This window comes from Aplysia californica, unplaced genomic scaffold, assembly GCF_000002075.1.
Source record: "Aplysia californica isolate F4 #8 unplaced genomic scaffold, AplCal3.0 scaffold00079, whole genome shotgun sequence".
Classification (NCBI taxonomy): domain Eukaryota; kingdom Metazoa; phylum Mollusca; class Gastropoda; order Aplysiida; family Aplysiidae; genus Aplysia; species Aplysia californica.
The window spans coordinates 818146-845317 of NW_004797349.1; the positions used below are offsets into that span (position 1 = coordinate 818146).

The 27172-nt window shown below is 39.5% G+C and overlaps 1 protein-coding gene across 1 annotated transcript in view; it reads right to left on the bottom strand.

Moving 5' to 3' along the window:
- Positions 1-26735, bottom strand: part of LOC101858395 (rhodopsin-like) — a 49175-nt gene extending 22440 nt beyond the window's left edge. Inside the window, exon 1 of the mRNA XM_035968737.1 lies at positions 26131-26735. The gene's annotated coding sequence lies outside the window, so the exon portion shown is untranslated. The remainder of the gene's footprint in view (positions 1-26130) is intronic.
- Positions 26736-27172: the final 437 nt, after the last annotated feature.

A 27172-nucleotide genomic window follows, 5' to 3' on the forward strand; every position in this document is an offset into this window, starting at 1 on the left:
ACACAGATACACAGACAGAGACAGAGACAGACTGCATGTGGAGTGAAGCAGAAAGAAGGCTGCCAGGTCCAGACTGCTCAAACACTCGTCTCCTTTTACCGGGGGGAAATTTGTTCTAAGTACGTCTGACGTTTTGAAAGATGTAATCACTTTGTTGAAAAGGCTTACCTCATAAACGTCTGGGTGAACAAGGAAAAAAGTGAGCTCTTTGGAAACACGCCGTTAACGAGCTTGAACCCGGTACCCAAGACCCTCTCTTTCGGTTATTGATCTCTAATCAAATCCCAAATACCCCGAAGGCGATATACTGATGATCAAACAATAGCAGCAACCATTTCAGCCAGTACTCCCACCGAAGTTCACCCTAAGGCAGTAAGACATTTGGTACTTTTCCATTATTATGATTTCGCTCGCCCATCGGGTTTGCGAATGAACAACATCGTTTTTAAAGATACGTCAATTTTTAAAAAATCGGTGTTTTGGGATAAGAAACGGAAAAGGGGGGGGGGGGGGGGGTGAGGCGGAGTATGTCTGTCAGTTATTTTCATTTTCCCCTTTTCGATGATTTTTGTGTGTCAGTACATCTCGCTTTTTGCCCCCTCTCTTTTTTTTACCTACCCCTGGGGTAAAGAAAAGCAAACACAACACCAACTAGCTCGGCAGTGCACTCTGTTCATTAATAGTTTTATTGATGAAGGAAGAAAACGTAAGAGCAAAACAAGATAGTCATAAAATCAACTTCCCTGAACGTATCGAACGAAAAGTCGTACGGCCCCACGTCGTCACGTGATGCTCCACGCTGACCGGAAAAAACTCACAGCTCCGGCCATCAATAATTAATGAAGGACAAGATTCTTTCTCGCACTGACATGTATAAATTGCTAATGTAGCCTTGAGTCTTTTAACGAGACATGCAATATCTTCATAATGATTTTGATGTTGTCTTTCTAAGGTCTATTAGATCTACTTTAAACAGGTTCAGACTATAACGAGAATGGTGTCGCTTTAAATAGAACACAAGTGCATAGACAGCTGCAGCGCACACTAAGACTCATGGATGCCCCTTGGAAAAGCTTTATCTTATCTTACCTTATCTTATCTTACCTTATCTTATTATATTACCTTATCTTACGAGCGTACCTTATCGTATCTATCTTTGACTTACTCTCAAAATAGCATCTACCCTGCAAGCTCATAACAATCTAATCCAATTGGGAAATGCCGAGTTACAGCGTTGCATTTTTTTATTAAAAAATTTCTGTACCTATTCTCTTGAAGTAATTATGGTCTAGAATGCCGCCAGTACTAAAATTTTAAATTATATAAAAGGGCGTCGGATGCACAAGGTGACACCATCCAAATTACGGCCTGACAGACGAACTTGGTATGATTTGTCATTACATTTAACGTTCCTTTCAATATTTGAAGTTTATTCAAGAGCCAGGTGGGTGGTTGGCAGTGTGATATTGAGTAGTTTGTTCATTTTAAAAAAATCAAACATCTATTATAGACCTTTCTATCCTTCTTTTCTCTTTGTGTTACTCTCTTCTAGTAAAACCTCTAATCTTAGGCACTTTATAATCTATTTGTACTACAAGTACCAGGAAACAATTACAACAACTCAATTAAGAAAGGTTTTAAAGCCCCTCTACGAGAGAATTGGGGCAGATGAGCGGACAGCCGGAAAACTCATCAAACAACTCAATACGAAAGTAATGTCTAAAGAAGGATTCGATAAAGGATCATCTACAGCGTAGCCAAGATACACAATTTATGCTCCCCCCTTCCCCTTTTTTTCCTTTTCGACTGCTCATTGTAAGACTCCGCCAAACGCCACTTTTCCAAATAGCGTACAGCTACAAATCTATAGTACGTTACAATCTCTTTGGTGCAATGGTTTCACTTTCCTCTGTTATTTGTAATTATTTCTGTTTCTGATTATCTATTTTTGTTATTGGTCAGTTAACGTAGAGTCCTGGAAATCTTGGAATAAATCCCCCAAATGCCCTGTAGAGTGGCGCCCGGTTTCAAAGTGACCTTTGAGAGTCCAGTTGTAAACTGGAGCACCCAAGATTGCATGACACACGAGCAAACTTTTGTACCATAAGAGGGATATTTCGTTTCCTATCCCTCTTGAACGTCACCCGTATTTACTCGCACATAGAGTGTCTTTCCTGAAAGCTGCTGGCTACCTTAGCCCAACAGATTACGACTATTACAAGTTCCTTGAAACCCAATTTGGAGAAGTCGTTACCAATACTTGATGAATCATTTTTAGGGTTTGTCTTTTATGTCAAAATATATCATCCTGCTTTTGTACATATCAATTAATAATCAAAAGTGAAACGGAAAATAATAGAGATGTGTTTCCGTCTCTGCTCCGGTTAGCCAATTGTTGAGGAGTTGCTGAACCCATTAATAAAGAATGATATAGCTTCACTGTTCATCTAGTTTACGGCTTTGCATCTGAAGAAAGTCTAACCGTTTCAGGAATACAGATTTGTTAGAGTTGTAATAAACTACTTGTTACCGACGTACACGTGGCCTTAATGATCATTATTTACCCGAATCAAATAAATACAACACAACAATGTATAAAGCTTGAGTACTCGCACGTGTTGCTATGGGTTCTGTGTTTTTAATTAAACCCTAGTTAGTGCCTATTTTCTCTCCCATTCAGGGGGAGTGATGGAATAGTTGATAATAACAATACTTATAATGATACTTATACCATAACTAACACTAATTAATAAAGATTGCATTTACCTCTATTATTACCCTAGCGACCACCAAAACACCCAGACACTCTCTCGACCTCCTCGGCAGCATACAGTGAAAGCAGCCGATGAGCTCTCAAACACTAACAAACGGACACACTCTTCCCATATTCAAATTCAAAAGCTGGATACCCATTCTCGCTTAGAGGGGAAGTGAGGATGATTCGTGTAAAATGCCTTTCCCGAGGACACAAATTCGGGCTCTGACGGGGTTTGTACACATGTCTTTTCGGTTAAAGGCCCTGTCAACCTAACTATGAGATCATCGTTGTTTCCAAGCACTGTGATAGCGATTGGAAGAACGTTGATTACATCCGTGAACATAATCTAAACACAACGATTACTTTTTCTTTGTTTTTGTCTTTCTCTCATTTATTGTACTCAAATTCTTCTTTGATGAATTTCAGTTCTAGCAGTAACGAATAGAAACACAAAAACATTGTGAAGCATTGGGGAATGCAATGAAAAGACACGTCATGTTGTTTTGTGTAAAGAACGATTAGGAAATCTATTAGCTATCTTGTTTATTCCATTTAAGATCGACGACCCCGGTAGTCTCCTTCATCGTCAAACTACAAAAACAAACGGTACTGACAGGGCTGAAATGGACATTTTTCATTTGATTAATTTTCTGTCAAGAAAACGGGCTATTCCGAGCGTGCTTCCTGACCCATAATAAATATTTATTTTGAGCGAGCACGTCACAATATCTTGACAGTATGAAGAACGGCTGGCTGTAATATCAACCGGTAATTGCAAAGCCTTAATTGGAACAGCGAAATACGTCCCTTATTGCATTGTCAAGTCTGTTGACAGTACACCGGTATCAGAGTCAAAAGATGAGTATTCAGTTCTCAAGTTTCAGACATATTATAATAATTTTGTTAAGCATCTTGGTTCTGGTGGAATGTATGTCGCACTATCCGGATTGGTCCCCACTGGCATAGTCGAGGCAGTCGACAAGTGATCTATTTGTTACTATCTGGCGTCTAAGGGGTTGGAAAACGTGTGCTGTCTTTTTGGAGTGGCAATACTATAATATAGCAATGCTTACAACTTGTTCTACACTGCGACCCTCGTTCGTACTTTTGAAAGCCAGCTCTCAATGACCAGTTTTCACAGTAAATGTGGTCAAGGTGGTATAATGAGTACGATAAAAATTTTTTTTCATTTTACAGTGATTTAAATTGCAATATTTTTAAAAGCAGTTTGACTATTGACTAAATTGTGGTCCAAGTTGCTTTCATTGTGTCCCTGACCACTGTCTACTTACATTTTCTATTTGGTTTTGTGCACGCCAGAATCTCTTGTTTACGTGTAAAAGTCTTCTGGATTAACTCTGTAGTTTTATAATAAAACATATGATATTTGAACTAGGGATCTCTGTCTGTTTTGATTTTCTCAATAACGAAAATTCAAGTTCTCTGCCATACAAAAAATGCCCTTAGTGTGTTAGTCTGAGAACATTATTTGTGGGGCTGTCAGAGCTTTCAAAAATATTGGCAAGTGCTAAATTAGTTAAGTTATAGACATATCTTTCATTTTTTAAAAAGTATTCAGTTGTATACAGAGGTTAGATAAGAATCCTTAACAGAGTGACCCATTACTTTTTTTCTTTTCCTAGTCTGCGTGCAAACAAATTTTGTAGGTATTTTTTAAATTGATGGTGTAGTTATTCCTGTTAACAACCATAAAGGCTATTCTGCAATGTTAGTGGTGTTTATGTGTAATACCGAAGTTTGGACTGATGATACATCTTACAACACTTTGACATAATTGCCCCAAAATCCAAGAAAAATAAAATATTCTTCAAATGTGTTTGAAACGCTAAAGGACAGCTACAGAATGTCAGTAACTGACATTTTACATTCCTTTCCATAGGGCAAGACAATTTCACCGAAGCGCCTCCAAATGAGTTCAGAGATCCAATTTATTTTCAGTGACTGTTTATCCAGTTCTACAGTAACGAGTTAAGAGTGGGCTACTAGAAAAGAGTAAGCGAACACGGATAAAAGAGCTGATTTCTGATTGGCTGCTTTTGTCAGCCTTTTTGTTATCTGACGTAAGTTGGCCCTTTGTTCTTCAGGACTTGAAACGTATATCTTTACAAACAACAATCTATGAGATCCTCACTAAACGCAGACAAATGTTATCATTTCCCCCAGCTGTTGCCCTTCCCAGTGGTAATGATATACACATCGGCAAAGAAACACCAGTAGACACACTGCACAATGACGCAGTGAAAATGAATGAATAAACTGGATACACACAGTCGATAAATGTCATTTTGCATTTTTGTAACATTTTGTTCCTTCAAACCTTTTGCCTGTGATACGAACTGTAAGTCTCACCTAACAAAGCCCTCTTGAACTTGAGGACTTTATGTGTAAGCAGCGTTCCTATTCTAATACAGTCTACATGTAACTAGCCACATATATTTGAAGCACTGAAAGATTTTGAGAGGGTTGGGTTAGAAAGTGGAGACAAAAGCAAACGATAGAACATTGCTGGAGAGCAGGACAGGAGGCGAAAGGAGAAAATTTGAGAGAAAAAATGTTCCATTGCTATCCGGATTTGAATCCGGGATCTATTGAATGAGAGGCGAACACAGATACTTCTAGACCACGTCAGCCCCTTATAATAATTTTGATTTTGGAGAAAATTATATGAGCATAATAATCTATACAAAATATTATATTTGGGAAAGTTCGTCACTTTTGCCGCCTAAAACTTCCGAACCATTTAACTTCCGAATTTGACAATTAATGATGGTTCAGAATCATTTAAAAGGTGCACAGTTTTATTGAGGAGCCTGAAGTCACTGTAGTTTAATTTTTAGTTTTTCATAAGTTTCGTTTAGATCTAATCTGGGGAAAGTCCGTATTCTAAGACGCTATTGTAAACAAGTGAGATTTCCGTTCACTAGCCGTGCGCACTGGAATTCTGGAGTGTACAACCACGAAAGCGGAATAGAGAATCAATCTATATATGCATTATCTCTATATCTAGACCTTCTAATTTTTTGCATCTCTCAAGATTTATTGCTCCATTCCAGTTAAGTGTACATATAGTAGGCCAATGACTTTCAGTTGATATTAATGCACCGATCATTCCTTTCATCGAAAGGGGGTCCAGCTAGTATTATAATAAGTTTGATCATAGACAAAATAAATAACATAAACAATCCCCAGTCATTATTATCTCAGTGCAGAATTTCGTACGTCTTAATCACATATTCTCGTCATTGTCTTTATATTTTGGTTTTGTTCATGTTTGTGGTCGAGTTCAAATTTTTCTAATCCGCCTGCCCCCGTCCCTTTACCTCAACTCTTCCTGTTCCTCGTTTCTGTCCTTGTCCTCGTCCTATTCTTCTTCTTCTTCTTCTTCTTCTTCTTCTTCTTCTTTTTCTTCTTCTTCTTCTTCTTCTTCTTCTTCTTCTTCTTCTTCTTCTTCTTCTTCTTCTTCTTCTTCTTCTTCTTCTTCTTCTTCTTCTTCTTCTTCTTCTTCTTCTTCTTCTTCTTCTTCTTCTTCTTCTTCTTCTTCTTCTTCTTCTTCTTCTTCTTCTTCTTCTTCTTCTTCTTCTTCTTCTTCTCCTTTGGCTGCTGCTGCTGCTCCTGTCACTATAATTTTATGTTCCTGTTGCTGCTGCTGCTACAGCAACAACTTCAAACAACAACAACAACAACTACTACTACTACTACTACTACTACTACTACTACTACTACTACTACTACTACTACTACTACTACTACTACTATTACTACTACTACTACTACTACTACTACTACTACTACTACTACTACTACTACTACTACTACTACTACTACTACTACTACTACTACTACTACTACTACTACATCTAACCTAAACCTTAGTACTAGAGATATTGGGACATCCTAAGATATCTTGTTCATAATACACGCATGTTTAAGGGTGTGGCTCAGACACTTCAGGTATTTAGATTTTTTTTACTGAAAGTATTTAAGCTGTGGCATTACTTCATCTATGTGTTTTCAAACAATGCGTTGCTTTATGTGCAGTCACAAGAGCATACAACGAGGACAACAAACGGTGCACTGCAGACAGAATTTAGACATTTTATTTTTGTAAAGATACGGTTAAATGCTTTGTATATGCAAACATATGAAACGTCACAACACCAGGGCAATTTATTATACATTTATAATCCATTCTAGATTTTTGAACATACACCAAAGTGTTCTGAAATACCTCAATTCGTATTTATGAGTATTCGTGTCATAAACAACTTTCTGGTACCTATTGAACGAATGTGCTTTCGCTAATTATCTTTACTGTTCTTATTTTCCTTCTTCTCCCCTCCCCCCCCTCCGGTGTTTAGACAGGGCACTTAAACAGAAACCTTAAACGTTTGATCTTCTCTCTGTTTTTCTCCAAGCAGTTTGTAGGAAAAGCGAAATAACAAAACCAACACCTCTCCACGTTATCAGGATACAAAGCACTTGAAAGCGAAGGTTTGCCACCGTTTCTGAATTTGACAGTTATGTGGATGGACAGGAATTTCAACCTTTACGGAGAGAGAGACAGAGAGAGGGAAGGAGGGAGGGAGAGAGAAAGAGAAAGATAGAGAGAAGGGAGAGAGAAGGATTGAGAGAGAGAGAGAGAGAGAGAGAGAGAGGGGGGGAGAGGGAGAGAGAGAGAGAGAGAGAGAGAGAGAGAGAGAGAGAGAGAGAGAGAGAGAGAGAGAGAGAGGCCATAGTAATAGTGTGGAGATTAGTTTTGCTGCCTCACACGCCGATGTTTAAGCATTTCACTTCCGGTGAAATAAATACATATATTTCAGACGTGGAATGTATAAAAGACAATCTCTCGTGTGAAATATCAGCTGTTGTGACGGAATTTGCGTTAATTACTCGGAGTACTTACTCGCCCTACCTTTCGGTTTGTTATTGCAACATTTAACACCAGAGTCATCTCTGTTGTAACAACACCATGACAGATGAATTCTCTGACACCATCCAAGAAAAGGTGCTTAATTTCAATGTGCGAATGAAAAATGAAAACAACAAAAATGGTACAAAAAAAAGAAGAAAAAAAAGAATAATAAATAATCAAAAGATACACTCACGGTTATTTTTTTTTTGTTGCGTTTTGTACTCAATAGTAGTACTAGCTATAGGTGACATCTGTAACTGTTTTGTGTCAGACGAGACAACGCCCAGCAATGACGTTGTCCTTGTGGTAGCTCCGCCCACATATCACTGACGTCATTGTTTCCCTTGGCAACTGCAAAGTCTTTACTGTACTTTTTGGGTACAAAAGAGTTAGAAAAAGGCAGATTTGGAATTGTGGATTAGAGGTTTAGATTTTAACCACTGAATTTTTTGTGGAGACGAAGTTATTTTCGGTGTTGGTTGTCACAAGGACTAGAATCTAGATCTAGAATCTAGTCTAGACTACACTACACTTGTCAGTCTCGATAGATTTTTGTTAAGTCTATTTTTTCCAATACTAAACTAGAATTTAATTTTCTTTTTACTCACCCTCCCTCCTTCCCTCCTTTCAAAATGAAGTTGCTTTAATCTTTGACATGTTGAATCGTACCTTTCTACTTGCTTTGTTTTGCCTTTTGCTTGGGTTGTATTTCGCAGAGGGATACATACGGATGATTAACTAACACGGCTTAAAGTGAAATGAATCCCGGTTTTTTTCATACCTTTCTCTAAATCTCACAGGACTTGAAATTTCGTTTCCATATAAGACTCTTGAGTAGGAACACTTGACCACTTAGCAGGATATTAGATTTTTTTTTTTTTTTTTTTGGGGGGGGGGTCCAGACCTAGTTCATCAGCTTATATCGGTATAGTATGACAATTTATTACACGCACTATGTTGACAGAGCATGATGCATCCTTCTAGGAAAATTAGCAGTTGTAACCACTCTCTAAAACTTGTGATTACAGTTTGGCAATTTCACTCTTTGGGTAGAATATCAAGATATACCACCACAACTCATACAATCCATTTTAAAGAAAATCTTGAATACAGTAGGAGTTGGTCCTGTACATGTATATATATATATATCTAAAATGGTACTATGTCATTTCGGTGTTAATCAACTTTTAGTTGTAATGTCAACATTAATTTCTAGAGAAAGTTTCTGAACAAGCATCTCAACTTATTGCTAAACGAAATTTAATTTAAATTTAAGACAGCTGTATATTCTTTAGTCTCGATTATGTAATAAATGAGACTTATATTTATCTACAACATGTTTGAAAACTATTTAAAAGAAAAAACCCCCGAAACAAGTCAAAGTTTTCATAATCGAGTTACACAACGTGTGGCTGACGTACCAGTTATTAGACAGCTTGGATACATTCAGAAGACTTGTCGTGTCTGAGCCTCGCCCTCGCGCTTATAAATGATTGTGTAAGGCTTGGGCACACCTCAGAGCGTGAGGAAGAAATCTTCTATATTATTATACATGTAAATCTTGACACGCCAGACGGGCTTTAGTTTCGGGAGATGATGACCAGCGCTGATTATGAGGATAGCTTGCCCATAATCCAAAGCTTACGACGCCCACATAGGCTGACCTGGCACTTTTTCTGTCTATTCATTAAAAGTTAGGTTGTTTGTGTCCTCATTTCTTGTACACGCGTTAATTATTTTTCGTTCTGATTTTAAGAGAAAAGGAAAGAATTTGCACCTTCTTTCACCGGAATTAAACGTTTTCCCTGACGTGGTATCGTGTTCAACTGAACTTTTGAAACCGGTATAAGAGTAAACAACTTTTCAACAAAAAATTATGTTTTTTCCCTAAAAAATAAAATCGAAAAAGGAAACAAATCGTTGGGTTTTTTGGGGTCCTTTTTTAGGGTGAGATCAGAGGTGGGAAGTGGCCGCAGTAACGTTATGAAGAGCAATGAACCACTGTTTATAAACTATGTTCATGACCGTTGAGTCTGTCTGCCATTGCAAATCTTCACTTGTTATACCATAAAAGTAATAAAACTATTCAAAACAAGGAGTAGCTATAATTATTTAACCTCCTACCTTGAAACAATTATGTCAGGTGGAAGAAATTCACTGAGACACATTCTGGGGAAGCTTATTAACTATTTCCTTCTTTTATTGAGTGTGTGCACTGTAAACGCTCGAGGGATTATTTCTCAAGGCGCACTGGACTTTGCTCTATGTCAACTGAAGTTAAAGTTGAAACAGATTAGAGCTGTAGTCATTCTAAACTTCAGAAATATTCAATGTGCCTTGTTTTTTGCCAGTGATTCCCAAACGTCTTCGGACTTAGGGAGTTGAAGCGGGAGTGAATTAGAAAAGGGGGGGGGGGTTATGGAGACTGTTCTAAGCCCCACTAAGCGAGTACAAGATACCCCAGGGAGACCAATAGGGAACTGGACAGATATTGGATTTTCGCCCCTTCCAGTCCCATTATTTTTCTATTTTGACCGAAATAAAGTTGAAGGTAGTGGGTTCTCTTTTGTTCCAAATGGGCTGTGATTTGGCTAGCTTGACTCGTATTCCTGTTTAATGAAGGTGGCTTTACGTCGATATCGACACAATTCTCGTTCATTTAGGAGGCAGGCTTCCTACTCTGTCTGTCACGGCCATCCCAGGCCAAGTGGGATCCAACGCCCCAGCTGAAAGACTGAGATACTTGAAACACATTTCTCCTCACTCGGGAATCAAATTGGGGTCTCATGTAGGAGCGACAGCGAAGATCCTAACCGCTAACCACAGTAGAGTGTGCATTTGTACTTACCAGACTAAAGCTACCTACCAAACCATGTGTTAAAAAGACAACACATGAAGTGCAGCTAAAACATAAAATAAAATAACGCTTCTCATACAGATAGCCTTTTCTTCACCTACCACCGCTCATCTTGACATAGTTCCCGATTCTAGTTTTGGCGTATGTGTAGACATTTTTGGCGTTTATGTATAATGTACGCAACTGAACAGCCGGTTGTTTACCAGGTCAATTTTGCGCGCTATTTTAAAAAAAAGTTTTGTGTTGCCCATTTCGTTTTACGCGAACATTAAATTTGATTTCGCCTTTTTGAATCACTCACTGTCATGTATGTGTTTGGGTCAATCTCTTTGGTTTGGGTTTCAATGCAGTTGCGCGAATGACTTAAATTCGTGGATGTCTTTAAAAATCGAGAATTCAAGTAGCGCACAACAACAACAACAACAACAACAGCAACAACAACAACAACAACAACAACAGCAACAACAACAGCATTGACAAAAACAACAACAAATACAAATGTAATAAAAAGAAAGAAATAACCCTGAATACAGTATCACTGTCTCAGTGACACTTAAATTTGACTTTTAAGGAAAACAACCATTGCGATCAGTTATCACTCCCTGAAACAACATTAATAATATTATTTATGTAAACAAAAAACTTTTTTTTCACGTCAGAATCTGGAGGACATGTACACATACAAAGCAAAACCAAGAACATCAACATGATTTTTGATAGCCAAAAGTTTCAGTTTGCCATGAGGATGGTATTGTATTTTATTGAAAAAAAAAAAAAATGAAACTCACTAGAAAAAAAGTTATTAATCTCAGAGGGGGTGTTTATCCAAAGTGCAACATAATATGACATAAATTAAATATCATATAAGCATCATATTCAATGTATAAGGAAGAGACAGGACGACAAGGATGGCAGGAGATGGGCGGGGATGGGTAATACACTGGAGAGAAATTAGAGAAGGGTCAAATTACTTGTAGGTGCCGTCGTTCGAGATTTGGAGGTTGTAAGAATGAAGAAATATCTCTAAAAACGACCGTTTTTCGATTCTCATCAATCCCTCATCTGTCTCTCTGCAAATGCGAAGAACAAATATCTATCAGAACGATTGCTTTTCGTTACTTCCCTCTCTTCTTCCACCCTTCCACCCACTCCCTCCCCCCCGTCTCTCTCTCTCTCTCTCTCTCTCTCTCTCTCTCTCTCTCTGTCTGTCTCTCTCTATGTGTCTCTCTCTGTCTCTCTCTGTCTCCCCCCCTCTCTCTCTCCCCTCTCTCTCTCTCTCTCTCTCTCTCTCTCGTGCTCCATCCTTCCCCACCTCTTTCTCCGTCCCACTTAGTGCACTCCGGTGGTCGTGTCCTGGGGTGACCCCAAGGCTTATAAAATTATGCCATTGCAATTTCCGAGAGACGCCATATGAGTTATTGAGGCGTGTATTTAGACAGCTTTGTCCTTGAACAGGACGCGATAAATCTTGTTAAAAAACAATGCTTTGCTCTATAGGGACCAGACAACTGCTTCAGATTGTCATGTCGCATTATTCAGATTGTAACGTAAGTCTGCCTATGGGGAAAATTACAGGTGTCTTCTTCTCGATTACTGTCTTCTCTCCATCAGCCAACGCCTTTCCCCTCATTTTCTTTATTTCCCGTTCTCACTCACTCTCTCTGTCTCTCTCTCTCTCTCTGTCTCTCTCTCTCTCTCTCTCTCTCTCTCGCACTCTCTCTCGCACTCTCTCTCCCTCTCTCCGTCTACCCCCTTTCTTTCTACCCCTCCCCCATCTCTCCCTCTCTCTCTCTCTCATTCTCTCTCTCTCTCTCTCTCTCTCTCTCTCTCTCTCCAATCCCCCTCCCTCCCCCTCTCCTCGCCCCCTCTGTTTCTCTCCATGTCATTCACTCCCCCCCTCTCCCCCCCCCTCTCTCTCTCTCTCTCTCTCTATTGTCTTTCTTGCATGCTTGAGTGCAAAATGGATAATGGGACAAAAGAGTAATAAACTGAAGAGCAATATAGGGGAAGGTGTTTTCTTGTGTGTACTGTCGGTTTGTTGTTTTTTTTTGGCGGAGGGTGGGGGTGGATGTTGAGACGTAAAGAAAGATCTATTAAAACGATTGTTTGTTTTTTCTTTACTCCCCACCCCTCTGTCTGTCTCCCTGTCTCCCTCTTTCTCTCTATTTCTCTGTTTCGCTCTTACTTTCTATTCTCTCAGATGGCTTCTGCGTCTATCTCTAGACTGACCCCAAGCTCATAAATAATGTCGTGCGATAAAGGAACTAGAGGTGGGGGAGGGGGAATGTAGGGGGGCTTGTTCAGTGAAGTGTGCCTTTGAACAAAAGCAGGGGACTATTCTGTGGGGACCAGTACTGAGGTGCAGTTGTTTCGGGTCGCGATGCTGAATTATTCATTTATGTGGGGACAAGTACAGAGTACAGTTGTCTGCAAATTATTTTTCTCCGACCCACCATTTTTATCCCTTCTCCTAGTTGTCTGTCTGTCTGTCTGTCTGTCTGTCTGTCTGTCTGTCTGTCTGTCTGTCTGTCTATCTGTCTGTTTGTTTAAGGCCAATTTTGTTAGCACAAACTGCGTGAAAGAGTTTATCATTGTGACAAATCAAGAATACGGTTTAGCTCCCATTGAGGAGACAGATTTCGGGTACCAGCTGATTCGTACTCGAAAAAAAATAATACAGATTGGGTTTGATCTATTTAAACGGTTTTTCCTACCTAATAAACGGATTTCAAGAACTATTTTTGTGAAAGCTAGCTTTATCACGCCTCCACAGTAGCAAGCCCCAAATCATAAAATTAATGCTCTCTCACCTGACAATAGGTAGGCCAAGAATCGATTCCAGAACCGATCCCCGCAATTTTTGCTTCAGACAAAAAGAACCCATCCCTTTTCCCGTAAACTAATCATTTCCAAATGCTTCATTTTTATCTTCTTTTTTTGAAAAAAAAAATGTTGGTGTTTTTGGTGTTCTGAAATCGAGGTTATCCTGAATCTTGAAGACTTAAAAAAGAGTAATCGGGATGCGAATTCATTGTCGAAGATTATTTCGATCTAGTCTACACAATGTCAAGACGTACTCGTTTCTTCCGGCTTTTTCCCTTTCATCTGTTGTTGTTTTTGTGTTCCCTCTTCTTTCAATTTAAAATCTAAAACTGTAACGTCTGCCCACGAGGCTCTATATAATGGGCTCTCATTTCTCGGTGTAGGTCAGAGTTGGTTCTCTGACTTCACTCTGTATAGATTGGGCGGGGGTACCGCCCTTCCACCCCAAGTAATCAAAGTAATCCGTTACTCGCCGGAAGTAGTCATAGGTATCGGAGTAATTGCTACTCGCCGGAAGTAATTGTTGGTGTCGGACTAATCGTTACTCGCCAGAAGTAATTGCAGGGGTAGGACTAATTGCTTATCGCCGCATGTGATTATGATACTGGCTAGGGGTTGGAACAACTTGAAAAAATCATAGATCCACTGGAAGAAACCACACCAGTGGAAGTACTGAAAGTAATTGGGTTTGGACCCGATTCCTACGATTCCTAGCTTTCAATAATCGGGAATCTACTGTTACCGAAAAAAACCACACACACACAAACCCGGAATGTTCCACCACTACACCTGACGATGATGCATTGAGGCAAAGATAGTACATATTAACAAGATGGTTCACTCAGCCAAAAATGTTTCGGCGGAAGTCCGCTCATCGCTTCAGATGGAGCTGCAGTCTTTGTTTAGTTAGAGGCTCTCTTTCGTTTCTCCAGAAGAAGAATAGGAATAGCACCCCCTTGCGTGCGTAGATCGACTGCTGTTCATCAGCTGTTCGGATTCGTTCAGTGTGGAGTTAACGGTTTAAAAAATATTTTAATAACCTCTCGCCTCTCATTCTAAAGTCAAATTAAACGAAGAAAACAGTAACGTCTTCCATCGGAAGAGGTTTCTAATTGTCTGCGCAGCCATTTTAAAAAAGCGTTCTTCCGAAATTTGCATGGTAACTCTGTCCGCAAAGGCGCGCTTTTCCGAAGAGTTCGCACCTGCTTTTGAGGACACTTTTTAATTGGCTCAAAGAGAGGGGTGAACTATCTTGTTTTGTGCTATCAAAGATAGTAAATAACAAGATGGGCCACTCAGTCAAAAAAGTGTCTTGCTCTTTGCTTCAGATGGCGCTGCAGTCTGTTTTGAAGCTCTCTTTCGTTTTTCCAGAAGAAGAATAGGAATAGCACCTCCTTGCGTGCGCAGATCGACTGCTGTCAGTTCGGGTTCGTTCAGTGCGGAGTTTTAGGTTTTTTTATATTTTAATGACCTCTCGCCTTTCATTCTAAAGTCAAATTAAACGAAGAAAACAATCACTCTTTCCTCCGGAAGAGTTTTTTTTGTCAGCGTAACTATTTTAAAAAAGTGTTCTTCCGAAATTCGTTCAAAAACTTGCTAGTTTCACTTTGATTTTTTAAAACTCAAGTAGGATAATTCTGTTCGCAATAGGTGCGCTTTTGCGAAGAGGGCGCCACCGAATTTTGAGGACACTTTTTTAATTGGCTCAAAGAGAGATGTGGCCCCTCTTGTTATGCAGACTCTTTGGTGCTATCATTGACTGATATCGGTATTGATACTCAATGTGTATTTTGAAACAGTTTCATCCTGTACAACATGATTCCACCAACAGAAAATCCCCCACCCCCACACCTTACCCCATTAATTCCCTCCCGAACATAGCCTCACACGTCTCATAAGCTGCCATATTATATATCGTACTACAGTTGCAGATGTTTTAAATCCCTCTTTAAAACAAATTAGATCACTAGGATGCAAACAGCTTCGCATTTGTCTGCGCGAGTCAACCAGGACTGAGAGGGGTGCAGCATCCCAGCAGACAGACAGAGGTGTTCTATAAAAACTTCCCACACTGTAATCACACTCAAGTTTTATGTGTGCGATAGCAAAGCGCTTAACCGCTACACCGCAAACTAAGGATGAATAAGGCATCTTTTCCAATCTGTTTTACAAACTGTCTAAGCGTTCCCTGAATTCCAATAACTCGGACCTTCACACGGCCAGTTCCGATCAGTTATGCCAGAGACGTCAGACGTTAGTGTTACGGCGCTCGCAACTGCACAAGGTCATATTAGTGTGCGGTTAAGCATTTTCAGTTTGGAAGGAAACAATTTCCTATTTTGCCCGTGTGGCAGCCGAAGCCTACTGTTAACGATTTTTAAGACCACCAAGGATTCTAAAACTTGCGCAACTTGCACACGGGTCCTTCGAGACGTATTTGTTATTACCCAAGAAGGCTAGGCGTTTGATCTTACCTACCAGAAGATTAGGGGTGTGGCTGAAAGAAAGCAGTAAAAAGAAGCCAAGGAGTAACGGTAGAAAGGCTGAAGACAGAGTCAGGAGCCCAGAAGAGGGGACACAAGTAGGAAGGGGGGGGGGGTGGTGGCAGAAGCAGAATGTAGAGATGAAAGCGAACGACAGAATTTGGTTGGAGAACAAGAGAGCTGGAAGGAGAATTTTTTTAGAAAGAACATTTTCCGTCCCTGTCAGGTTTCGAACCCGGGACCTATTGAATGATAAGCAATTGCCGTATCTCTAGACCTCGAGGGCCCCAAGGGATATAATTATTATTAAATTGGAACGAATTTATCACAAACAAGATCTTGAACTGAAGATATCAAAACGACCTTTAAAAGAGAAGACGGATATATTTGGGAGATGTATTGAGAATCCCCGAGACAAAATTGCCCCATCAGACATGCACTAGAGACCAAATCAAAAGAGAAGAAAAGGTAGACCAACTGACAGAGTAGTTATAGAAGTACGATCAGGAATGGGACAATCACCAAGGTCTAGACGTGTTAAAGCAAGAGGAAACGCTAAGCAAAGACACGCTCGGCGTGACTGCTCCCTGCCAAGTGTACCTGACGGTTCATGGAGGGAGTAATAGCAATAAGTAGTAGGAGTAAGAGTGTACAGCAACCAATCCATTTCACTCTTGGCGAACCCCATTGATGACTCTCTTGGGCGTCTCTTACAGGCCAGGGAATTCCTATAAAAACTGCTGTCTGGAACGACAACGTAATTTTTTTAGCAAGCCCCAGAGGCAACCGTCCACAACAATTGACAAGATTACGAGAAGAATGACTCAGTAAATAAGACACATTTCTGCTGAATCACTTTTTTCTGGTAAATGAGGAAAGGACTGGGGGGTTTGGGTATATATATATATATATATAATAATTTTTTTTGACCAGGCAGTTCTGTAACTAGTGGCTGCGTGTCATCATTTATGCGTGCGTGGGTGTATGTGCAAGGTTTTTGGTTGAACTTTCTGAACTCAAGCATGTACTGGAAAGGGAAAGTTAGAAGAGAGAGAGAGAGAGAGAGAGAGAGAGAGAGAGAGAGAGAGAGAGAGAGAGAGAGAGAGAGAGAGAGAGAGAGAGAGAGAGAGATGTGCTGAAATCAGAATCTCGCCAAAATAAAGAAATCGAGAAAAATATAAATGTTTTCAACCCGATGGGCAATTTTCATCAGTTTGAATTTGATCAACATCTTTTATTCCCAGCTGAAAACATATTTCTATGTAGATTTTTACTTTTTAAAAAAACGTTGTTCTAAGGTACAAAAATTGTAAATTTGCAGAACACTCAAACTTTGAAGTCACCAAACTTTGTTGGCCATTTTCGCGCTAATCTTTTGAATGAATGGCTTTCCCTAATGTTTATGTTATCATCCATGATAATAATAACTGCAACTGCTGCCTGGGTAAATTATTCGTAATGAATATTTTTTTTATGACATCCTGTTTTATTATGCTATTTAGAGAATCCTTAAAAGCTGTAATTGAAAATATAAAAGAATGTCATCCAATGTTCATGTTGCTTGTTCTCAGACATTAGGAACTTGGGAAATAGATGGACTGTAACGCTGGGGGAACACTACACATATCCCCGTGACCGGCTTATGGAAGGAATCCAAATCAGCGTTTTTCTTTTAATTGTTTGGAAAGACGAAATAACCTAGGGTTGGGATGGGGGTGGTTGTTTTGCAGGAGAGGGTGAGAAGCCCATAATAAAATATGTAAGAACTTGATTTTCCTTCAAGAATGTGCCTCGTCAAATCGATTTAATCCTTAATTCATAGAGGCTTTTTAACACGAGCAAACGAGACAATGGCGTTCTTGCACTGTAACAACTCTATCCTTAAAGTTTCGCACCAAGATGACGTTGGCAGCTAATCTCCCTTTCATGTGGAAGAAGATTACAAGGAGAAACCGAATTCCAGTCTGAAACCGATACTTGGGGGAGAATTTATTGTGAATTTAGTTCCCGTGTGCCAAGACAGTCATACATATTATGAAGGAGATGGAAACGTAAGAAGAGGAGGAGAGGATGAAACAGAAGAAGAAGAAGAAGAAGAAGAAGAAGAAGAAGAAGAAGAAGAAGAAGAAGAGAAGAAGAAGAAGAAGAAGAAAAAGAAGAAGAAGAAGAAGAAAAAGAAGAAGAAGGAGAAGAAGAAGAAGAAGAAGAAGAAGAAGAAGAAGAAATGGTGATTTTCTTGTTGAAAATTAATTGATTACCATAAGCAATCACCAGGACGACCTGTGCCCAAAAAATTAACTTTGCGCTCTATTTGTTCCTAACATAGACAAGGTTATACTGAGACATTAAGAAGATCCAGCACGTCATTTTGAGGGGAGCTAACACCCGTGTCCGCAGTCTCCATATCAGCAGCAATAGAACCCGACATCTCTCAGAGCCCTGGTCATCCAAACCGGAAGTCGAGAAGTCAGGCCTGGCCTGTCGTGGCCCCATGGGTACAGGCTTCTTCCATCGGGTAACCAGATACGATTGGCAACAGGTTCATTGTCCCTAGAGGTTCGAGCTAGGAGATAAATAATCAGCGCCCATTTCACATGAACATAACAATCTCGATCTATTTTATATGAAAACAGTTATCCTGTCAAAGGTGGTAACGAACAGATTACGATCCAGACGTTGGTGTTCCGGATGCTGTGAGTTATAAATGAGGTCAAAAGCAGATTTATGACAAAAGGGAAAGACAGGATAGATTGTTTTTCATCTCAATCGCTCTGGAAAGCCAATATAACCGTTCCAGCTTATAAATTACGTTTTCTATCTTTCTTTTTTCACGGAACTTTCTACTTAGACTGATTATTTATTACGACCCGCAACGTATTTTGACAGTGGGTGGTTGGCGGGTGCTCTGGTGGGGTTTTGCTGCTTCTTCTTATCAAACGTCTACTATCCTTATCTCTTCTCCATTTTCATTCTCCACCCCTCTCCACCCGTCCTTTCTTACAAAAGAAGAAAAGATCGTAAAATTGGCAGCAGTCTACGTCAGCCCTCCACACGGATCCTATTTGACCTACTACAGACATCTAGAGTGTCTGTTCTCTGTTGGGGTCACATGTGGATCACTGCAAAGTCATCCGCGAAAGACGATACTAACTTTTTGTATGAATGGTGGTTTGGGGGCCGGGGGGAGGGGGGGGGGGTGGCGAAAGGTCTACTTCCAAAGATACTTGCATGGAAATGGCTCTCGTAGGTTGGCAGGTTGGAAAGCAATTAATTTTTAAAATCTGTATCCTGTAAGATTGGTGCCTGTATTGATCAATGTTAAAGGCCAAATGGGGAATGTTTAGATAGACAGACAGATAGATAGATAGATAGATAGATAGATAGATAGATAGATAGATAGATAGATAGATAAGTGGGCACTGATAGGCGAGTGGTACCTAATAACAGGGTCAAATTCTACACAAAAATGAATAAGGATTCCACCTCGCAGAAGCAAGGTGCAAAAGTAGACGATTAAGGACAAATTAGTTTTGTTTCATTATTTCATTTTTTTTCTTTTTCTTATTTTGGTGTGGGTTGTTATTTTTTAAAATTTATTTATTTATTCATTTTTTAAAATTTTTTTTTTTTTTGGGGGGGGGGGTCTTTGTCTTGTTTTAATATAGTTTTTGTTTCTTTTTGTTAGAAGAAATGCTTGTGTCCAAGAAAGGGGTGGACTCAGACACGGAGTTTTCAACTTACATTACCTTTACTTCTTCTAAATAATAATGTAAACGTTTTTACGCCCAAATAGACACAATTAGATAATTTTGGGAGACGGGTTTTAACCATGTCTGTCAGGACCAAACCTGACTGAGATGGGTGCGAAGTCCGAGCGCAGCACACAGACCGAGATATTCAATAAAAAAAATACTTCTGTGAGCGACGACGAACCGCTTAATTGGCACAGCACAGACATCGATGACGTGAGCATGAATTACTAAGCAGCTTGCTTATAAAACTGTCGACCGCGCTGTGTGAGGTGTACCACAAGATTCATGGAAACCGAGAGGGCTCAAAATAATTTCCCCTGAGTAAAACCACCTTTGCGATTTTTTACATGACACTTTATAGTCTGGACAACACCAACTGGACAACTTGTCGACCTCATTACACCGAAACTAAGTGGCGAATTGCCTTGATTTTTTACATGTGCTTCTGAATTCCAAAAAGCCTAAAATCTCAATTTTCGTGTATGTGCAACAAATATAAAGAGGTGTTTTCTATATAATCATTCGTGTTTTATTACAGTCTGTGTGGTTTTTGTTAGAACAAGAACAGTAGTTGAAAGTTAGTTTTTTTGTCTGTTTAAATCTATTTTCTTTTTTTGAACGGACTGCATGTGCCGCAAGACTGAGTTGTTTTCAGTCCAGCGGTTAGTGGGTAACAGTGGGTTTATTTAGATTGGCTATTTGGTAATTGTGATATACAATGAGTAAAATGTTTTTCTTCACAGTCTTTGAGGTTGCATGTGTTTCAACTTGCAGTCGCTTTTTCATTTATCACCATGGTTAGATTACTTAATTTACAAACCAGAAAAAACCCTTTTAAAAACATTGCTTTAAAACTACTGAACTATTGACTACTGAGATAATGTGGACATGTCAGAAATGATAATAATAATAATAATAATAATAATAATAATAATAATAATAATAATAATAACAATAATAATAACAATAATAATAATAATAATAATAAGGCGCATGATACTTCCAATAATACTACTTTCATATTTAGGTGGTTCGAAAATGTATGTGTAGAGAGGGGGGGTATGCCTTTGACCTTCGTGGGGAGTGGGGGTGGGGTGCCCAGTGACATGCCTATGCTTCAAATTTAGCACTCGGTTGATCCTCGGCTTTGGGTTTGACCAAACTGTATTCCCCCCCCCCCCCCCTGAAATTTCTGGCTGAGCCCCTACAACGACACCCTGTATGGTTATTATTTTAGCCTTGTACCGTGCTTGCTATAAAAAGTGTGCGGCGTTGAGTTTAATGAGCAATTAATTACCAATGATTATATAGACAGCACTTCTTTATATTTGTCGCACATGCACAAAAATCGCAATTTTTCAGGTGTTTTAGAAATCAAAAGCGCAAGCCAAAATTCAGAGAGATTCGCCACTTAGATTCGGTGTAACGAGGTTGACAAGTTGTCCATTTGGAGTTGGTCGGACAGCAACAAGACCACTCTCACACCACTCCCCACCCATCCTCCTTTATGATATGTCTCTTGTTTGTCTCCCCCTCGCATCTCTCTCTGTGTCTCCCCCCCCCCCTCTCTCTCTCTCTCTCTCTCTCTCTCTCTCTCTTTGTATCTCTCTCTCGCTCTGTGTGCGAGTGTGTGTATGTGTGTGTGTGTATGTGTGTGTGTGTGTGTGTGTGTGTGTGTGTGTGTGTGTGTGTGTGTGTGTGTGTGTGTGTGTGTCTGTCTGTCTCTTTCTGTTTTTCTTTCTCTTTCTCTATTTATCTATGTTCTTTCTCTCTTTCTCTATTTTTCCTTTCTGTTTCAATTTTGATTGACAAAAAAGTCGAAAAATTCTCTAATGTCAGCAAGAATCAGAAAGACATAGATGACATACAGATAGACAGGTATATACCCTGGTAGAGACATGCTTTTATAAAAAGCCTTAATAAACATTTTTGAAATAATGTTTAACTAATATTTATTTACTGATGAGAATCAAGAAACGAAAGCGGTTTTTTGGGGGGTCTGGAAACTAGTATTGATGTAAGAATTATTGAAAATTGTAAAGTCATTGGAAATAGTTGCCTCTTTTTTTAGGGGAGTGGCATTCATTGCGTGGGAAGAGGCAAAGCCCTTGATATCATCAAAGCATAACAAAAAAGCAATGATAAAAGTATTGTTACTAAATTACTGTTAGGAGTAACGGCACTAGTTATTTTATGACAAAGTAAATTCTATGATATTTGCACTAATTTTGGTTTAATTGAGTCCAATGAGAACTACTATGCGGTTCCCAGCCAGCAGTACAAGGGTTCTAAATAAGTCCCAGTGAAACTAGTTTGGTAATGAGATTTTGCTGAGCAACATGCATCCCCGAAGCCACCATGGTATTTCGGGAGCAATGCCACCCCCGTTAATGGTGCGATGGTTAATCTAGTCTGCTTGCAAACAAGTACTATGAGTATGAGTATTTAGTGAAAAACGCACATCCACACACACACACACACACACACACACACACACACACACACACACACACACACAAACACTCTCTCTCTCACACACACACGCACACACATACACACACACACACGCGCGCGCGCGCACACACTCACACGCAAGCACACACACACACACACACACACACACACATACACACGCATACACACACACACATACATTTGGTTGAAAATATATGTCTTTTACTTCGATGAATGTATCCCACACTGGCTGGGATAACTCTGATATGCAGAATCGGAACAGCTCAGTAAATAATGAAGGTATTTTCCCCTGCTTCGTTACAATAAAAGCAGCTGGTTTTAGTAATGGCTCTGCACGTTTGCCCTCTGCGTGTTTTCCCCGTTTTTTAAATAGTTGCAGGAAAGCTTTAACATAACAATAAATGTGGTACCAAAGCACTATGTGTTAAATACCGGAGGGTCGTGTGGATTGTCATGAGGTTAAAAATAGAAGTAATGCCAACCAGCTCTCTAATGTATTTACCTTAAAATGATTGTGTTATTGGAATTTTTAAATTAGATATGAATTTCATTTTCGAAAAAACAAACAAAAGGGATATCAGTTTGTAGTGCAATAGTGTAATTCAAGAGTCGTCCTACCAACATGAGACCACTATAATACTAAACAGTCTCCCTCCAAAACAAAATTTCAATAACAACAACAGCGGCAGCAACAACAACAAAAAGAAGAAGAACAACAACAACAACAACAACAACAACAACAACAACAACAACAACAACACAGCACTGGTTAAAGATATTCTACGAAGGGTAGATTGCTGACGTATGGTGGTACACATAAGGCTAGAAAAAACTTCAGTTACAGCTCTACAATCGCTCTAGATCCCAGTTCGACTAAAACGCCATAATAAAATAAATAGGCCTTGACGCATTTCCCCCTTATTTCTGTCTGTGACGCCCAAGAAGAGGTCGTAAATCCTGTCATTCTAATGAGTCGCGTTGAGTCTCTTTTGTCTCTTTCCTTTACACATTAAAACAGCAGCTGTTCTTTCGGCCCGGTGGTGAGTGCTAACGAGTTCAGTGACCGCAGCAAATAACCTCACAGAAGGAAAAAGTATAGCCGACTGAAAACAATTTTTTTCATTTTGCATTGTTCTTTGTCTTGTTTATACGTTCAGTTTTGTTTTACGAGAGTAAAGGGTGTGAGTGTGAGTATTTAAAAAAAAAGGGGGGGTGGGTAGTTTCGTGTGTACTGTCATGTGTAACTCAGTAGTTAACCGAGTCTTATTGCCTGTAAATGATGTGAATGGGGATTTATAGTTTGACCTTTGCAAACGACGTGAAGTATAGAGAAAGCACACCATAAATTACAGTATAATTATATACACACACAAGAGGCAGTCAGACACAATTAAAAATGGAGTAACCATGATATTATTAGTATCTTGAGTATGACGGAAAGCAATCGCACGCTTGTTAATAAGGTAACGCCATTATTTGAGCGTCATCGGCTTCATGAAAGTAGTCTTCGTCGGGTCAGCGAAAGATTGCCTAGAAGTCTTATGACGATAAACAGTACAATGCGAAGCAAACTTTCTTCACAAATAATACAACTATTTTTTTATGAGGAAGTTAAAGCTAAAAAAAACCAAATTATTTGATTGAGATTCAGGAGGTCTTTTAAAAGATTGAAATCTAGGGCTGTTAGTGATAGTTGAGTGCTGGTTGTTGCCACACTATTGATGTCTGTTTGTTTCTTCGTTTTCGAGCTCTTGCGTCTTCTATAAAATATATACAGGACCCGTGATGTCATGTTATAGCAATCTTTTTGAGCCAAAGACGACATCTGAAATGCTCGCCCTGAGCTTGCTGTGAATAAATTGTCATAGCATCCCGCCATGAATCGTAATATACATATTATATATAATATATATATATACATATATATTATATATATATAAACAGATAATCCTTCAACATATAAATATCAGTGCTTGTGTAGGTACAAACATGTTTGTGTGTTCGGTCGGTATGAGTGTGTGTGTGTGTGTGTGTGTGTGTGTGTGTGTGTGTGTGTGTGTGTGTGTGTGTGTGTGTGTGTGTGTGTGTGTGTGTGTGTGTGTGTGTGTGAATGTGCAATGTTTGTATGTGCTCAAGTTTGCGTGTGTGTGCGTGTTCGTGTGTGTGTTCGTATATGTGTGTGTGTGTGAGAGAGAGATAGATAGATAGATAGATAGATAGATAGATAGATAGATAGATAGATAGATAGATAGATAGATAGATAGAGAGAGAAAAAGAGAGAAAGAGAGAGAGAGAGAGAGAGAGAGAGAGAGAGAGAGAGAGAGAGAGAGAGAGAGAGATGGTGTCGGTAAGGGGGGTTTCGGGTGGATCTACAATTATGTACTCTGACCGCACGCTAAGACAGCTTTGTGCATGCGGCAATTTGAGTGCGCAAGCACTCATAAACCCCCAACGAAGATATAAAGGGAAGTAAATCTTAATGAACAGGCGTTACCGCTGTGTGATTAAATAAATGAACAACAAAACGCCGGAGCCGAAAGACAGTATTGTATTAACTGGGTTTTATCTTTTGATTTAGAACAGAGGCAGTTATTGTTAACTATGCCACAATTGCGTTTACTATGACGTTATGACACATTGTGCATACCAGTGATAGCAACAAATAAAGTATGATAAAATAACAGCAATCATAACCTTATATAAAATCAGGAGATAGACTACAAAATTATTGAAAGGCTCATATAAAAGCCTATCTCTATTTACTGTTATAATCTCAACGATTCTATAATTACGGCGGTGGATCAGAAAGTAATGGAATTTGCCATCTAACGGGTAAGACATTGGTTTCTGCTATAAAACAACAGACATAATGATCTATAACATGATTGCTCGGGGTATCGTTGGGCGGGGTATCGTCTGACGTCAGTCTTTATTATTTTTAATGACGTCACAAAAAAGAATGGTTTCAGCTCATGAGGAAGCAAGATGGCGTACATGAAAGATGACATTTATCCATTCAAAACCGATTAATAAAATATTACAGTGTTTGCAGCGAATCTGCTTGTTGGTGGGTAAGTGAATTTAGTGAAAGGAGAAACATTATTTTTGATGACCCACGTTCTGAAAGCACAAATTCCTCATTGAACGAGAAAACCATCAATGTTATCGGGCCGTAAGATCGCCATACCTCTATACGAGGACTTGGTTACAGGCCTGAACTTTCGTTTGGGTCGGTGCAAACTATGACTCCTTTACAACTTCATATGAAAAAGTGTGCACCTGTTAGATACCCTAACTACTATTTGAGGAAAGAAAAAGAAAAAGGGTGAAATGTACAACAGAATTGAGCAACATGTTTGAACCCCATAGGCCCAAGCGATTATAGACTTTGTCTCGGAGAGATGGGAAATAGATTCCCTTTTTGAAATTCCAACAAAACGGCAGAGTTGCATGTGCGAGAAAGGTAGAGTCCTGTTGTTTTGTATCCAGAATTTTTAAAGCAGAAAGAGGCATTTCCGTCCTTTTTCAATTATGGTCGCCTCCTTGTAAATGATATAATGACAAATTATACTATTATAACATCTTACTATTATGTGCAAAAAATACTGCCTTTGTTGTAAAATACAGCTGATGAGCAGAAACCAAAGATAGAAGCCTCTCGTACAATCCTCCTCCACATGTAGCCTTGCACAAAGCTAAAGAACGACTCTGTGTATACAAGGACAAGGAATCCAAATTTGTATCTTGCAGTGTGTAGTCTTGACTACATGTTATTTCCCATCCTGAAAGAGGCTTTCTGGGCGCGTTCTGGACCTAGCAATGGCTATCAATACAGAGTTGCAAAGCATTCTAGAAGCTGAGTAACTCTGTGACTTCCAGAAGTGGTTGTGGCGGCTGGAATCCTGCATACAAAGCTGAAGAGACTATTAATTCGAGGGCGCGTAAAATTGTCACGTTCATAGCATTAAGTCTTTTCTTTTGTTAGATATTTCACAACTTCCTTTACTTTTTAACCACCCATGCATACTTCTAATCCATTTTCCACTCACCTGACAGACGAATTTGTTCCAGTTATTTCACGTATAATGTTTTTGAAAAAACAAACTCACTCGATGAGGCCCAGGTGCAGAAAGTGGACTTGGCAAGAACTGTCTTTATGAGAAAAACAGATCATGTGAATCAATGGGAGTTAGTCTCAGTTAAAGCCATGCATTTAAACGACGATAAATACGTCGTTATATCTCTTGTTGACGTGGGCGAATTCTTTTATATTTTCGCTCTCTTCGCATTAGCCCATCCGCTTCTGGAGGTGTGACGTAGCCTGTAAGCAAAGCTGTGGCAAACGCGGGTTTTTCCGACCTCACTCCGGCACAGACTGTCGCGTGCGCGATGCGCGTGGGCTGTCGACAAACGTGAGTGATGGTGGACGAGCGGGGGTGTAATTTAGAAGATTGTTTTTTTTCTCGTTGACGGTTGCTTGCTGCTCTTGTTTTGTTCTGTTTTGTCTCTGCTTTTGTTTGTAAACTTCATGTTGTTTTGTTGCTTTTGTTATTGTTGTTGGTTTTGCTGTTGTTCTGATATTCATCATCATTTCCTCTCTCACCTTGGATCAAGGTGTAGACCACGAGCAAACACTTTCCACCTTTCCCTACCCTAGGCTAACCTCTTGATGTTGTTCCATGTCTTGATGTTTTCCATATTCTGATGTTGCTGTTGCATTTATACATATTGTATAATATTGTACAAGTTTAATGTCCCTTTCAAGACTGAGATTTCTTTAAAAAGGTGGACCTCCGAATTACCAGCATCTCTGGTGTAGAGGTTAGCGCTTTGCTGTCGCACACAGGAGACCCGAGTTCAATTCTCGATTTGGGAGGAATTTTGATCGAGTATCTTAGTCTTTCTGCTGTGATGTATCCTTCTCAGTCTGTGTTGGCTTTGTCAGACAGGGTCAAAAGTTCACCTACTAAATAAACTAAACTAGGCTAAAACACCTTCATTAAAGAAACTCAACCGGCGGATTTAACGCCCTCCCCGACAGGACCGAGCCGAATGAATGAAGAGCCTTTAAAATTCCGCAACAAAATACAA